This window comes from Nipponia nippon, unplaced genomic scaffold (assembly GCF_047370975.1).
Source record: "Nipponia nippon isolate SJK-2023a ecotype South Korea unplaced genomic scaffold, ASM4737097v1 scaffold_5, whole genome shotgun sequence".
Lineage (NCBI taxonomy): Eukaryota > Metazoa > Chordata > Aves > Pelecaniformes > Threskiornithidae > Nipponia > Nipponia nippon.
The window spans coordinates 75,459,227-75,475,497 of NW_028262369.1; the positions used below are offsets into that span (position 1 = coordinate 75,459,227).

At 39.1% G+C, this 16,271-nt stretch overlaps 1 long non-coding RNA gene across 1 annotated transcript; it reads right to left on the bottom strand.

The window, feature by feature from the left end:
- Positions 1–4,896: 4,896 nt before the first annotated feature.
- On the bottom strand, positions 4,897–14,156 carry LOC148052334 (uncharacterized). Its single transcript, XR_015698558.1, has 2 exons — positions 14,117–14,156; positions 4,897–9,269 (listed from the first exon to the last, which is right to left on the bottom strand). It is a non-coding gene; the product is annotated as an uncharacterized LOC148052334 (long non-coding RNA).
- Positions 14,157–16,271: the final 2,115 nt, after the last annotated feature.

A 16,271-nucleotide genomic window follows, 5' to 3' on the forward strand; every position in this document is an offset into this window, starting at 1 on the left:
GCATCTGGTCTCTGAAGATAGGGATTGGTTTTGTTTCCTTGATAGACGTTTTAGGCAAGAGCTTAATGTGATCGTTCCCCTGAGCAGATGCTTCCTCAGCCTTGAAACTTTAACCATTTTGGGGTTTTCTCCTGAAACACACTCTAGGCTTTTTCTTACGTTTAAAATAACAAGTTTTTTTCTTGCTTTGAATAAAAAAGACAACCACCCTCCCTTTATCTATCATGGAGTAGTAGCTTGGGTTAGAGACTAAAGGTCGGTCCTGCATGATCTGTCCTTGGCTGTATAAGTGCTTTGCAACGTGATCTTGGGCAAGTAATGTAAACTTTCTGTGTTTCCCACTATCCATCCTTAAAGTGATTAAAATAATAGGCACATCTGCCAGCAGTTATCACATGGGACTTAAATAGTTAAAGGCCTTTGGCAGGTTGTGCCAAAACAGGGAAATTGTGCGAGGCTGAGAATTATCAAATGCACAAATTCTGTTGTACATCTTCGTATACCTCTTTTAAAGCAATGGGGGACATTTAATGCTCTTCGCGAGTGAATTACTATGGCAATACTTTATTCTGTATAGTTCTATATAGAACATATACAAGTATATTGGTCTGAAGGGTGTTTATTTGCAAATGAGTATCAGAAAGAAGAGTTTTAAACGCAGCAATCAAGAGCGTTACCTGAGTACAAAGTACAGCTGTTGCTATCACTTGAAAGAAACTCAGTGCCATACAGGACAAGGAGGGGTGGGATTTTAGGGTCCTAAACCAGCAGCCCTAAATGGCAATTGATGCCAAGACTAGTCACAGAGTCTTGCTTCAGAGGTACTTCAGGTAAGAAGTACCAGCCTAGCACCTAGTACCAGCCCTGTGCAGGTCTGCGTGCTCTAAAAGCCTCTAAGCCAGGAGCTCAGCGCTCCCCTCCACGCGGGGGCTGCCCCAGCCCCCGCTCAGCCCCCCCCCCCCCCAAACACAGCAAAGCGCGCTCTGCTTTGTACGGTTACAATCTGCCCATGGATACGACGAGAGGATTTTATAGCAACTCAAGATGTATTGGTCTAATGCTCTGTAGTTCACATTTAATCTGAACGCAGCTTGCTACCTTTCAGGGGGAAAAAAGTGTTTATTTATTTTATTTTAAATAGTAATTTTGTTGGATTCCTATGGATTATGCAAGTGTGAGTAGGCTGAGCTGCCACTGGATGGCACTGTTGCACATAGCTGGCAGGAAAAAAATTCCCTCTTAAAGCAAACAGTTTGAAAATGAGGTTTGGGGCAGTTACGCATACCTGTGGGCATGGGATTACCGGCCAAGCAAACTGTACCATAATGCTACACTCACATAGAGAGACAGGAGATGTCAAAACCTGCGTATTAAAAAATGACTCTAATATTGTAATACCCCCTAGTAGCTGTCCTGGCACTTGCATGTTCCCTCGCTCCAAAAAAAAAGCGCATATTTTATAACAGATTTGGGGTTATTTAATTTCATTTATTTTATTTTTTATGTAGAATGAAATACCAGCAAAACCAAATATTTTAGTTCCTCTACACACCTTTATCTGCCCACAAGAACAGTGAGGATGTTGACTTTAGATTGACTCATAGTCAGTGGGACCTAATTTAAAACCAACTAGACCAAACCATTTTCATTATCACCACAAATATAGCTGGGACTGCTAGTTTTGAAGATAATTTGCCCCTTTAAATCTTTTTACTTCTTTTGTTTTAAATCGTATCGGAAAGTTTGCCCTTAACTTGATTGGCTACTGTATTTGTATTGGCTACTGTATCTTAGGAAACAATAGAAAATGGGAAGGTTGTTTTTTTCTCAATTCTAGAAAAAATATGAGGCAGTTATTGTCTGTCCTTGTCCAATTCAGTCCTTAACCTCTAAATTCTTATACTTCCATGAGAATGTGCATTTGATACTGGAAAAAAAGAGTTTTCTTTTAATTATATTGAGAAATTGCACATTGGTATGAATTCAACTGGACCTCTGTGTTCTTTATTCCCCTTCTTTTTCTTTTTCTTGAATGTTAGAGTACATAAATTGTAGAACAGTTACAGGTCTAGATTCTAGCTATGGGATTTCTTTCTGTTCATGTAAATTATCGCAAAATTATGTTGCCTGCCATCTATGGGATGCTTTGATCCAAAATTTCAGTCATTGTTTCCACATTTAGGGGCTGGAATGAACATCAAAGAAATGGGTGTATTGAATTTACTGAATGCCAAAGGAGTACAATAACATGCAAAGGATATAAGCAAATCCCAAAGGTAAAATGTGCTGCCAAATCTTGCACATAATAGAAGCTCTAAAGTGACAGTCTATCTTTGACAAATGCATAATGATATCAATGCCAAGGGAAGGAACTAGCATGCTGAAAGGTGAATAAAAGAGTTGGGAACAATTCACTGCATTTACACGTTTCCTCAGTGTGTTTTCACACAACAAGGAAAGCAGATGAGACAAATGGATTAGGTAATCATTGGAGAACACCGTAAACCTGCTAAGGTTTTTTGCTAACCTGGATCTTTCCTTGGCTTATAATGAGTATTTAAAAACAAAATACGGTTAGAAACAATTCATATTCTGAAAGAAAAAAATACAGGCCATGAGGAATGTGAAAAATGGTTTATTCTTTCTTCCTTTGACAAGTTCACATTTAATGCCCATATGGTACTCACAATATGCTGCTCTCTTCCCTGGTTGATGGATTCTTAAATGTTTCAAATAGTTGCAAAGGCAAGTTAAGGGTTCCATATGTATTCACCAGGTTTTCCACCACTGTGGACTAACAGGGTAATTTAAATGGGTATTATAATATATAAACATGAGAATCACTGCACGAAACCTATCAATTTATCTTGTAAAAATCTGAAACATACTTGTTAAATTCATTTTATTTTCCCTTCTTTAAAAACAAAATAAACCCCAAAGCAAATAATAGCTGTAAAACGTTTAACAAAAGGCTTCCTTTCCCAGAATGTACAACGCTTAGCAGAGGCGAGTCTCGGGTTATTTAGCAGATCCTAATGTGTTCTGGAGTATAGAGGTTTTTCACAAGCCTACGTGTTAGTGTTCATCAGAGGGAGTTTGACAGAGGCCCGCTGAAGTGCAGCACTCCTGCTGCAGCCACTGGCATACTCAGAAGGAAGTTCTGCTGTAATAAAACTTCAAAGAGAAAGCGAGCGAGGACCTGCTCTTCCCCTGTTAGTTTTCTGCCCTATCTCTGGCAGCTGAATAGTCACCTCCAGTTTTCACACGGCAAGAAAACCGCCTCTCTTGACTCGTCCCATTAGGTGACTGAAAGCATGGCTGCCACATGTCAAGAATGCTGCTCAGGTGGTAGGTACATATCCATCTAGCCAGCGTTTTGCCAAGGTGATAGCCATATTCTGGTCATATGATAAAAAAGACTATTCCATCTTTGACAAAGAGAATGTCAGCCTTCTGCGGGAAAAAGCGACATATTCTTACCTGGGCTGTGGTTCCTGTACTCCAGCTACAGAGGTCTAAGGAGCAGTTTAAATAGATCTAGGCAGGGTAACATTCCTCCTGCTCAGTAACTGAAGAAAAAGCTTCTGACTGGCATGGGGCTACATTGAGACTGGAGGGAGTGTTTCCATTGCCTAATTAAGTGGATTTTCAGTTGCTGTTGGCTTTGGGGCAGCCCATTAACACCTCAGGGTGCACCATAACTTAGTTACTTGGGCTCTTGAAGCGTCCCCCAGAGGCACATACATGGTTTAAAGCTGCCTCTGTCTTGCTCCTCCTCCCCCTTTTCCCGTCTACCCTGAAACTACAGGTTTTCTACTATGCTTTGGTGAAGTGCAGCAAATAATGTAATTCTTTATACATATAACATCCTGGTTTGTGCAAGCAATTAGGAAACTGAATGCCGTGCCCAGATGGGGACCTGATCCTGTATGCCTTGGCTCTGGTCCTGCATTAGATTTGTAGGGAGTGTGACCTACGTTCTCTTCCAAAGAAGGCTGGGTAGGAAAGGACATCTGCTTTGGATTGCGGTTGCTAGTAAAATCTCTTATGAAGCAGGGAAGAGAGCTGCAAGTGGTCAGGCAGAGATGCATCTGTTATCATAAAACAGGATACATACAATCACTGCTGAAGAAAATAGGCAAATAGATAACATAAACTAGATTAGGTGATGTCCAGTAATGAAGGGGGGAATGTCTAGTCTATTGCATTTTGTAGGCAAAGTGTCGGACCCCATGGCAGCCACCTGCTAACATTGAGAATAAACTTGTTCTGACCACACACAATAAGATTGAGTGCCTCAGTGATAATGAGGGAAAAGCCAAAACCATCAAGAACTGTGAGGTTCATGGACAGGCAGCCACTTCCCCAAAAGGGGAGAAAAGTTGGTGGCAAATAAGTTCCATCACCTTCAGGACAGTGTTAACATCTCCTGTCTGTCCCTAGAGACATACTGCTTCCCAGAAATCTGGCTCAAAGTGTCACTATTTCTGCAACTCATCTGCCTTATTGATCTCTATTGCATCTTCCTCTCCTGTCACAAAGATGCTGCTGGAAGCGCTGCGGGGCAGATCAAAAGATCTGCAGAAAGAGGGTGGAGATACGGAGATCAGAAGCTCAGGTGGGACTCCTGTAAAACCTCCCATTTGACAGTCAAGCCTGAAGATGAATGCGTAGCTATGCCTATGACACTGGAAGGATGTTTGTTTACCTTGGCTATTAGTCATATTCTGTAAGTTGCTGGGAAAATATTGAGCCCACAGTAAAAGAAGAAAAACATCTTTGAACAGTCATTTGCTAACCTGCAAAGAATGGCTTTACTCTAACAGTTAAGGGAAGAGCTGGCAAAACCCCATATACTAAAATAAACACCAACAACTTGCACAAGGGTCAAAAAACTACAAGTAACAGAGAGATGTTTATTCATAATAAAGTCACAAGGACAAGAAACAAAACAGCAGGTCAGCCATGAGTATCTTTAACAATCATACTAATGGAAAAAGTATAAAGAATAAACAAGAAAACCTGAAAATCTTAATTGTTCATGATTGCAGCTGAATTGGCATAACAGGGACTTGGTGGGAGAATTCATATGGATGGACTATTAATGTAAAGGATATAGATTGTTCAGGAAGGAGAAGCAGGTTAAAAGGAAGGAAGGATATCATGTGCTCTGATGTTTAAAATGGAGCTCAAAGCATATGCATGATGGTAAAGAAGAAACAGACATAGGCAATCTCACAATTAGGGTCTACTACAAAGCATGAAATCTGGAAGATCAAGTGAAGGATATTTTTTATAATTAAGTAGCAGAATCTTCGAAGGGCCTGTACTCTATGTGCTTTAACTATTGAACTGTTGGTAAAGGCATACTGTGGAACACATTGGTCAGCAAATCCTTGGACGATGCTAGTTAAAAGGGAAGAACTGAAGGTGAATCCATCTTCCAAAAGAGTTGAGGTTTTTTTTCTGATAAGTTGTTTTCCAATTTTTAAGAGACTTCCTCAGATATTCCCTTACTGGCTTTCCCTTTTCAAAAGTTGAACTTCAGGATCTTTTGGACTTGCTGAACAGGTCCCAGGTGTCCTCTCAGGTCTGATGATATCTGTGCTTTGCTCGAAGCAAGGACAGCAAAGACAGCAGGGAATTCACCTTCCCTAGCACTGTTGTACTGAATAATGAAAATGTAGGGACCATGTTTAAAGCTCAGTGAAGATTAGGCTCATTTTAATCCAGATTCAGCTTAGCTGCAGAGTCCTTCTGTTTGGGCTTTGAATTCAGAGCCAGACCTTTTTTGGGTTTTGCCTTCATCAGAGAAATTATTCTTGTCAGACATCTTTTCAGCCCCGTGACTGAACTAGACCTTTCAGCCAGGACTAGATAAATCACAAGTCATCTTTCTCAATTTGCTTGTTGAGGGCCTATTCCACATTACTTCCTTTTTTTCTGCTCACATTTGCAGGCTGCCTTCATGAATGCTTCATACTGTGTTCGGGGGTGCACACTGTCAATGTGCCTTGACTCTTTAAAATCCTGCAAGGTGCAGTGTCTCAGGGAGACAAAGGATGGACTTCATTGTCAGGCAGTTAATTTTGAGGGCTTATAAGTTCCTGTTTCACTCAGTCAAGTAGCGTTTGTTTCTAATTTTCATGGACGTTGAAAGGACCTGAGCAATTGTTCAATACTTTCCTCTGTGTGAATGGTAAGAAACCGAGGTCTGAGGAATGTACATAAAATACGACACTGTTCCATTGCAGAACATCAAGGGCAACATCACTTGGGTGATGTGGTTGTGATAGACAGAACTCACTATGTATAGGAAGAGAAGAAGGTAAAGCAGCAAAAGTAAAACAATAGTCTTCGGGAAGATAAACTCTTCTGAAGTTAGACAATTGGGAAGTAGGCTCAAGAGAAAAGGATATATGGTTCTGTGACAGCTGAAATATTTTTACTGGATCAGACTCTACTAAATGCATCAACTGTAGCAGCTGGCTAGTGTAATTAACACCAGTTAAAAAGGGTAAAACCTCTGCCGAGAATAAAATAAGGGCAGGACAAATGTTTCTAATTTTTTTGACACACTTCTTAATTATCCCAGAGTGAACTTCATCATGGCCACCTCATATTTGTTAGCGATTGTTTTGGAGGACACAGGGAAGACCAATGAGAAAAACTGTAAAAAGTCAAATGTAATAGCAGTTCTTTCAGAAAGGGAGAGGAAGAGCAATTCTGGCTAGCCACATGCATATTTATCCAAAGATTTTTTACCATAATTCATAATGAATTTTTAAGCCCCAAAAGATGAGAAGGAAATAAGTAGCAGCCAATACAAATTTGTGAAATTCATTCACTTGATGAATAGGAATTTGTGAGTAACGAATCATGTCAAACCAATTCCACTTCTTCTTAAAACAGGGTAACTAGCCATACGTAAAGTGGAAAAGTGATAGGTCACAGATATTCTGACTGTTGTCACCATGTTGCATGACATTGTCTTGAACAACCGTCTCAGCACTGTTTAAGGCCTGAGCTGGTGTATTATGTCAGGTTTGAGGGCATCAAACTCCTAGAATGACACAAAGTAGTTAGAGTCCGAGGGAGAATAACCAGGTCACAACAATATGACATACATGAAAAATTGGAAGAGGTCTATTGTATTTCTTTCTCTAGAATAAAGAAGACTGATGGGCCATGAGAACAGCCTCTGATTTTATTTACAACAGCCTTTTACAGGAATTATTTTTTCTCTTTGGTAGATAGAATAAATTTGCTCTGGCAAATTCAAATTAGGCCTTAGGAAAAAGCTTTCTGACACTGAAGATGGCAAAACTGATTTTTTGAGATGGCTGTGGAGTCTTCATCACTGAAAATGTTTAAGAATGGGTTTAAGAAGAACATCTCTCATAAATTAAACCTGCCTAGAGAGAGGGCAGAGACCTCCCAGGGGAGTCTGATTTTCCACTGATTCCCAGACACAAAGTCAAATAAATGTCTGTAAGCTGAGGCTTCTGTGCCGTCCAAGGTAGTAGATATGTTTACAGTGCAAGAAAGTATCCATGCTTTACCTACCATGGGTAGCAGCAGCAACTAAGGTGATAGACCATTGGGTTAGAAGCTGAAGTGTCTAGCCAGAATCCCCGGTATGCTCTGTTTTTACTCACACTAACTAACATTATTCTTTGTCACCTGTGCTGCAGTAAATCTTCGCCTGTGGAAACGCAGATTGGTGTTAAACTTTTTTTTTACCAAGTCCTTTACTATCCTTGTGTTTTCTCCATTCATATGCAGCTTTCTACAGTTGCTAGTGAGTAATGATGAAATTTAGCTTAGCAGAAAATTTTGCCTGAATATATAATCTTTTGGAATTGTGATTAGAGTTTCCAGAGTCCCAGGTAAATTAGAGCATTTGGCTTTTCTGTTGTTTCAGAACTTGTTATCGAAGTATCTAAATGTTCAAGAACATAAAAATGTACAAATGGGTGTTAGTTGAATGGATGTAGTAAGATTTTTCTGGCATGAAAAGCACAGTATTTATGAGTTAATTTAATCGGAGAAGAAAAATATTGAGTAGGTGACGAAGTAAAAATGATGACTGTGTATTATGTTTTTGCCATGCAGCTGAACAAACACATTCAATGACAGACTTTGGCAGGAGCTGCAAAGATGTTCTTGACAATGGCATGAATAAATATTAGGTGCTGTACACAATTCGCTGCATTCCAGGCCTTGAGCAAAACCAGGTGAGCTTTGCCTGGAAAATGTGGAAGAAACAATGTAAGCATGCTCGGAAAATGTAAACATTTACAGTATTCTCCCCAGCTGCTTTGCTGTAACATTTTCATTTGCATCAGCAACAACTCTGTCATTTTTTATCTGCTCTACTTTCATTGCACTTCTAGGAATCAATTAAACTCCCAGCTGCTTTAGAGTTCATGGTAGGCACTTCAATAATATTGCCTAAATGAAGGACTTTATACCCGCTAAACAAAATATACTGATCAGGCTTCACTTCCATTGCTGCAACTGGTTTACAAAAATATAAAGGAAAATAAATACTTTGAGATTCTTGGTGGTCAATACAGAAGCAGAGAGGACGTCTCCTAATAATTTAAGATGGAAATTAGAGAGACGCTATACAACATGGATGTGGGCTATGATAAATAACTAGCAGTAAGACAAAAGCCTGCTAATACATCTCTTAAAAGAATGAGTACGACAATATGGAGGAGAATTTCCTTTTACAGATTATTTTTTCTTCAGAGCTGGTTTACAGCTGTAGTCTCTTGCTAGAACCTACAGCAGGGTTGGTAGCTCAAGCACAGTTGACTGCTGAGCAGAAAAGAGAAGATGGGAACATTCTGCAGAAGTTCTCTACTCTTTATTCTGACTCCACTGAGTGAAATTTAATTCAAAGTTGGTCTTCGCATCTTCAGTGTTCAGAGGGGTAGTGTCAACAGTACTGCTTTTTCATCTTCGTTTTTGTAATTTGAGAATACTCTTATTTAGTGTTGCAACAATAGTTTCCACTGACAAATAAAAATGAGGCTAAATGCTGAATTTTCTTTCATTCGTTCTGTTTTCTACTGGTCTTATTTGCAAGCGTGCAATGTTCATTTCAGAAGTAGCATTCTTAAGTGTATTCCTCCTTCCGTGTCACTCCAGAAAGCAATGGGGACAGTCTACCTGGAATCATTAAAGACAAAGCTGATGTGGTCTGATGCTTCTACAAGGGATAACAATGTCCCTCCTTCTTTATAACATGATGAATAAACCTGCAACAGAGAAATCATTGGCATAGCTGGGAAGGAGAGAGACAGTTTATGTCACTTCTGCAGTTCCTTGTCTGGAACGAGTCCAAGGCATAATTTAGAGCAGCTTCAGACCCCTTGACCATCTATAGCCTCTTGGGGATGTTTTAGCAGCTAAGGACAGATGTGGTATTAAGCTGTCCAGCCCATAGCTCCCTTATGCACTTGTTCTCCCCTTTTTGTGAGGGATGTGAGAGTTTGTGAGGATGTATATCAGCTTCCTGTAAGAACTTCAAAGAGACTGAGCCTGGTACCTTTTATTTGTGCCTTTTTTTTTACTGGAAATAAACAGAACAAAGTGAAAATCCATCTTGTGAGTTTGGCTCTCTCCTCTGATCCCTTCAGAAGTGAAACCAATGGACTCGAACCCTTAAAACACATACTGTGAGAAGAGCAGCAAAGAGCCTATAGTGACATACTGGGAAAAAAGTCTAAAGACTGTATTTTTACATATAGTCTTTAGATGTCAAGATGATAGATATTAAAGAAGGAGTAAAAATAGGTCTCTTCAATCTAGAACAGTTTGGGTAGCTGAGGATTTATGATGTATTGCTACCTGCGATTATAATTTCGTGTTTGAATACGTGCCATTGGCTTTCTCCTCTAAGTTTGTAGAGATGGTTGATTTGCTCAAAATGACCAATATACTTCTTGTATGATATCTGTTCCGTAGCTGTTCTCTGTTATTATTAAACAAGTTGGATGGTAATTTTCTGGCTCAAAAGGCTCCCAGAAAGGCAGATCAGGAGACATCCTGATCTGTTTGCAATTGCATATTACATGAGGAAAGTGGAGAGTTTATTCTGAGCCTCAGTTGAGAGATGACTTCATCAGGCCATTGTTGTACCTATTAGAACCATTTTCAAATACCTTTTACTAGGGGAAGTTTTTCTGGACTCATTCTGTCTCAGCTATAGACATACATGGACATACTTTCAGGTATGCTTGGCAAGCTAAGAACTTAGGTTTTTTAAAAAACACTGGCATATACTTTGGGAATTCTAGTCCTAATTACAATTTTTGTGAAAAGCTTGAAAATTTGGGCTTCAGAATCTTAATCAGATAATACAATGTTTGCTTCATTTGTTACATTAACTCTGTCTAGAGATCCAGCACTTGTGTCATATCTCACTAGGTTCTTGACAACAGAGAGAGCGGTCTGGGAACATCAGCAGCATGTGCATGGCATCTGTGATTGTCACACATGTGTTTGACACACAGAAAAAGTGTTGCTTTGACCTACCTTTTCTGAGATATTTTACATGCTTCACCTGTCTGTTGTTATGCAGTAGGTCTGAGCATACCTAATCTGAAAGAATTCCTCACTATGGGGGGACTTCTTTGCTTCTGTGTAGGGCCACTATTGTGAATCAGCTGCAGGAAAAACACTGAGGTGTTCCCATATATAAATCTTGAGGCAGAAGTTGCTATCCTATTTTACAAATTATATATATAGTAAATGAAACATTAGTTAAAAAAAGAATAGCAAGATATCACTAGCAGGTTAGCCAGCTCTAAATCTTGAATATTGACTTGCAGATCTTTGCCTTTATCCTGTAGTTCTTAATTGCAGAACTTAACAGCATCCAGAAGTAAAATTTTGAAAAAATAAAGCTATGGTTCAGCATAAGAATGTTTTCAGGGGTGTAAACTGTTCTCAATGTAAAACCAATGTCAATTTATATTGATGGTAATGAAAGCTGTGCTGGTAGGTTAAAGGGTAAGCAGACTGAGTGAACAGGAGCAACTCTGAATCTGACTTAAGAGCCAGAATAAGTGAGCACTTTGATTAGAGGAGATATGAATACCCTCAGGACATGAAGGGGGCAAAGGATAATTTCTCAATTCTTTTGCTAAACTTATATCTACTCATGCAATCCACTTGCTCCTGCAGACATTGCTTAGGCGTTGATATTTATCTGGTTTTGTTTCTTGCATATCATGTATGACAACACTTGAAGTTGGTAGGGGAACAGATGCTTTTTTTAATCTTATGGTTATACTGGAAGGCTCAACTGATTATGGAGAAAATAGTTTTTAGTTATTTTTTCATCAGATATCACAGAATGTTTTCAGAAAGCCCTTAAATGCAGTTATTTAAATAGTTTTAGCTATCACATCTGCAGGTACAAAACTTTTTCCTGTGGCATAGCCACGTTTTGAAAGATTGTGGAAGTTAACTCTTGATTTCATTGTAGGGTACTTAAAATTACAGTTAATACTTGTAATGAAGGCTGCTCCTTTGATTAACTTTGGTACTGACTGGGATTTAAGTGTGATTACAGTGCCAGAAAGAAAAGTTCTTGACTCTGTATGCTTCCTCTTTATTTCTACAGAGTTAGAGAAATGGTTCAGTTACTGAAAAACCAGGACAACTGCTGACCTATATTCAGATCTTTGCTCTTCTAACCTGCACATTTTTGTGGTGAAGGATTTTGTTGAGTCAATTATTGCATTGAGCTGAATAAACTGATTATACTTTATAGTTAATTTGGGCTTATATTTACAAAACTCCTACAGAAACATTGCTCAGGAATATTATGTACATAAGCATCAGTAATGACTTCAATTTGTGGTTAGTTAATAATACGCAGCTGATCGCTAGTACTAGAAGGGCTGTCTCCTGGTCTATTTCTTGTACTCTTTAAGAGGTACACAAGCAAATAAGAGCTTGTAGCTGAGAGATTTTGAGCTGTATGAATGGAGAAGGAATGTTAGCGATATGAAAATAATTTCTCATCGCATTATTACATTAATGCCTCTTTAAGGATTTTAGTCCAAAAAATTATTTTTTGTTACCTTCAGTACTAAATAAATTAAAACCAAATTTTGATCTCCAAGACAGAAATTTTACAAAACCTGTGGATTCCTAATTTCATAATTCCCGCAATTGTCCAAACTGCCAAGCCATAGAAAAAAGCATTCCGTTTCTCTAAGCTGCTGTGCAGTTTCTTGGCAACTGATGATAAACAGATATTGCTTGTTAGGAAATCTGTCTTCCTTTTTCTTTTTCTTATTTCAGATGTAATCTGGAATGAAAACCAATGCTGTCATCATACAGGCTCCAAAAATAACAAATAAAATAATATTTATAATATAACTTGGGATGTAATATTAGATTAAGCCTTTAGGCTTAGCCATATTGCAGCAAAAGGTGTAACATAAGTTTTCCAACTCCAAGAAACAATGGCAAAAACAATAATTCAGTCTCGAGGCATTGCCTCCCTCCTGCCCGTTTGCTGCTGGATGAGAACAGAAGCTGCTTTCTAAACCCAAGCGCTTTGAAGCTACTCTGATACATGGCAACATGAAACTCTCAGATGGCTTTGGATCCCATCCCAAATCCTTTTAGATTTAATAAGCAGAGAAGGGAAGTGTGATTTCTTACTTGTCTGAATAAAGACAGGGCACTACCCTTTATGAGAGCTAGAAATAGCTGAATAGGAGCTTAAAATCAAAATGAAAAGTTTATGAACCTTCACCATCCTCTCGTTAAGCTGGAAGACATTAACATCATCAAACCCAACCTATGGATATTGACAGACATATTTAAAAAGAGCGAGAAGCTGATATTTGAACCAAATGGCAATGCCTGATAAAAACTAAGCCATATAGACACCAATCACAAATACAGATTCTAGGAAATTGTTTAATAATCAGATACGTTAGCAAAGGACAACCAGCAGACAAGGGAAGATGCAGGCAGACACTAAGAGCGAGCTCGGAAGCAGAGTGCCTTGGGGCAGAGAACCGACTGAAAGGCCAGATTAGGAAAATGTGCACAGAGATTATTTGTTCTTATTCTGCTAATTTTGCATTAATTCTTCAAAAGTGTTGCTGTCCAGAACAACATATTCTGAATATTATTAGGGTCAGAAATGACCCTACAGGTTCCTAAATGTCGGACAATTTTAGCTACTCTGTTAGTCATTGGGAGAATTTCAACCAGATTGAGTGTCTGAACGCCATGAATTTAAAAATTTCACTAGAATTATATGTTAGTGATTTTGTGTTCCAATTAAAAGAATGTGATCCAGGAACTGGTAAAATGATGTTTTCCATGTTTTGGAAAAGAATTTTTCTATATTCTGAAGTAATGAAAATATTCACCAAACCCATAGCCCCCTCTTTGTTGCTACCTTGGATGCTAACAGTCTTATGAAGTTTCCTAGGAGGACATTAGGTATTTTAAAATGCGGCAAAATATAGATTTAAAATTTGAAAAATAATGCCTAAACAGCTAAGTAATTATTTATGAATAGTGCTGTATAAAAATCCTAAATACACTGTTCTAGATGGAGCCAAACTCTGAGGATTTTGAGTAAATCATGAATTAGCTGTGAAATAAAGTGTGTCAGCATTTGAACTGTATTTTCATACCGATAATTAATCTTGAAGAATTATGGAAACTGAGGAAGCGGGAAAAGATCTTCTTAGTAGACCAGGATTTTCTAGGAAAACCTTTGCTCTCTGCCAAAAGTCTCCCATACAACTATATTGATCCTTCTTTAAACGGTAGATTGTGTTCTCGTCTTGAAGTACAATTTAATGCAAATTTTCTCTAAGAAAAGTGACTTAGACAGTTACAGGTGGGTAATTCTATCATGCAACAATATTTTTTGGGGGAAAAAAGCCTTAGAACAAAAAAAGCAAAAAATCACAATATTGCACTGTAGCAAGAACATATAATTAATAAAACTGTAGTGTAAAATAGTCACCTGCAGCCCTTGAACCAAAGAAACGCACAATAAGCTTGAATAATTCTGCAGGAAAATAATGTTAAAAATAGTAATTATTTGAAATGTACTTACTGTTCCTGCAGTTCCTTTGTTTAGCGAATACATTTCAAACATCAGTGGCACACTCAAGGATTGACTTGAACCCTCTCTTTGCATTGCTTTGTAGTTAATGCCAAACAGGACTTTAACCTTACCTCCCAAGGTCTATACTACTTCTTTAACTAGCTAAATAAATACCTGGTACAGTTTAACTCTGCAGTTTCACATCCTTCTTTTTCAGCAATGATGTTTGGAGTTTCTGCCCTCAGCTGTTTTTTCCTGACCCACACCCACCCCTCTAGTCTTTTTGATACAAATCTTTTTAAAGGGGTCTAGGAAAGCAGGTGAGGGAGCAGGTTCAGATTAAAATATTCCTCTGCTTTTGTCTACTTTTTCAGTGCTATTTTAAATTGAAACCCCGTTCCTTGAACCAGTTACTGTGTGTCCCTACAAACAGTTGTGTCAGCACGACGGAAAGGACGGGGCAGGGCAGGAATGAGGGTTGTGAGCAGGAGGATAGGGAGTTCCTTACACTGGAATTGCCACCAAAAATCACGGTCATTATAGCTGTACAGCCGTCCAAAGCAGAAAAAAAGACTTGGCACCAGAAAGTTAGTTTAAAAAGGTATGAAAAAGAAGAGAGCAATGATTAATTCGCTAGAAGTACAGTAAGATACAAACAGCTCCCATCCATGCACCTGTTCCCCGCTTTTTGGCACAGCATAAAATAAGAGATTAAATGTTTCTCTCTATATATATTATCTGGTGATGCGTGTGTGTGAGAGCACACATATGCAAGCAGGCACATGTGCGAGTCCCTTTCTTCCCTCCTGGTTGTGGTGCTTGGCATGGGAACTGAGCAGAGAGGCCTGGAAGCAGGAAGTGGAGGTGGCTCCTACCGGGTAAGACGCTGCTGGATCTGGCCCTGTCAGCAGCAATCAGAGAAGACGGCTGCTAGAAACAAGGGCTTGGGTGTGGTTTTGATTTAAGATATGTATCTGGGTAATTAAACTGAGAAAAATATATTCATTTGGGGGAATGGAACTGTGACAAGTTCTGTCAACTTTGATTCTCTCTATAATTTTTTGAGATAGTGTTTTTAAGCAGGGATGTAAACTTGTAAAGTGGCCTAACCCCCTTTCCTTCTGTAGTCTGCATAATGCAAGCAGCTGCTCAGAAACACAAAGATCTCGCTCTAGATTTCCCAAATTGTCATTGGAAATATTCAGATTATAATTATTTTCTGTGGGTTCATATGACAACCTGATATGATTTTTACATGAATGGCTTCTTAAGGTTTTAATTATATGTCATTTATTTAAGGTTATATTAGTTTCTTTCTGTCTTGAAAGTAAGAGGTTGATTTAATTGGTTTTCAAGGAGCTGTTCAGTTCATTTGCTCTTGTTATGAGGCATGTATCATCTCCCATTTAATTATTTTTGTTTGAGCACAAAAAATATTGTCTGTTTTCTGTGGTAGCTCCTATCCTCCTCTTACAGTTGCATGCGTGACTGCTGTAACCTTGTCTGGAGGACGCTTTTTTAGTGCCAGTAGATTTGTCTCTAAGTTTCTATGTGAGGTTGTGTCAATATTGTAGGGAACAGAAATCTGACCTGTAATGTTTTCAAGCGCTATTATTTATTTTAAAAATAATTTATTTGACAAGTCATAGGCTTGGCTAGATTCTGCAAGAATGCTCATGTGAGAAACACCTCTTCTCAGCTTGGCTCCCAGCGTCTCTGGATGCACCGGGCATCCTTTGGAGGATGCATCCCATGCTGGCCCGGGCAACTGCCCTGCCTGGTGGAGACATGCAAGCAGCAGATCTTCCACAGCCACTCTCTCCAAAATGGTCAGGTGTCCACTGTGATCCCAAAGCTTGTTCAGGCTTTCTCTACCTGCTACTTACCCCTCTGAATCTCCCAGCTCTGCCCTGTTTGTTCTGTACTTTATCGACGTGTGCCAGGAGCAATGGACGTCTGCAGTAACCCAGCTCTTTTTGATACTGACTGGGCAAGGGACTGTTCCGTGAGCTGCTGAGCTGGTGGTAACTGTGAAAGGGTGGTTAGGCAGAAGAGTTGGGTGACAGCAAGCAGCTTTGATGGTGTAAATTTCTGGTGAGGCAACAGCTGCTTGAGGATATGGGAACCAGCCCTGGGTGTGCTGTGCAGGGGATGGAGCTGCAGG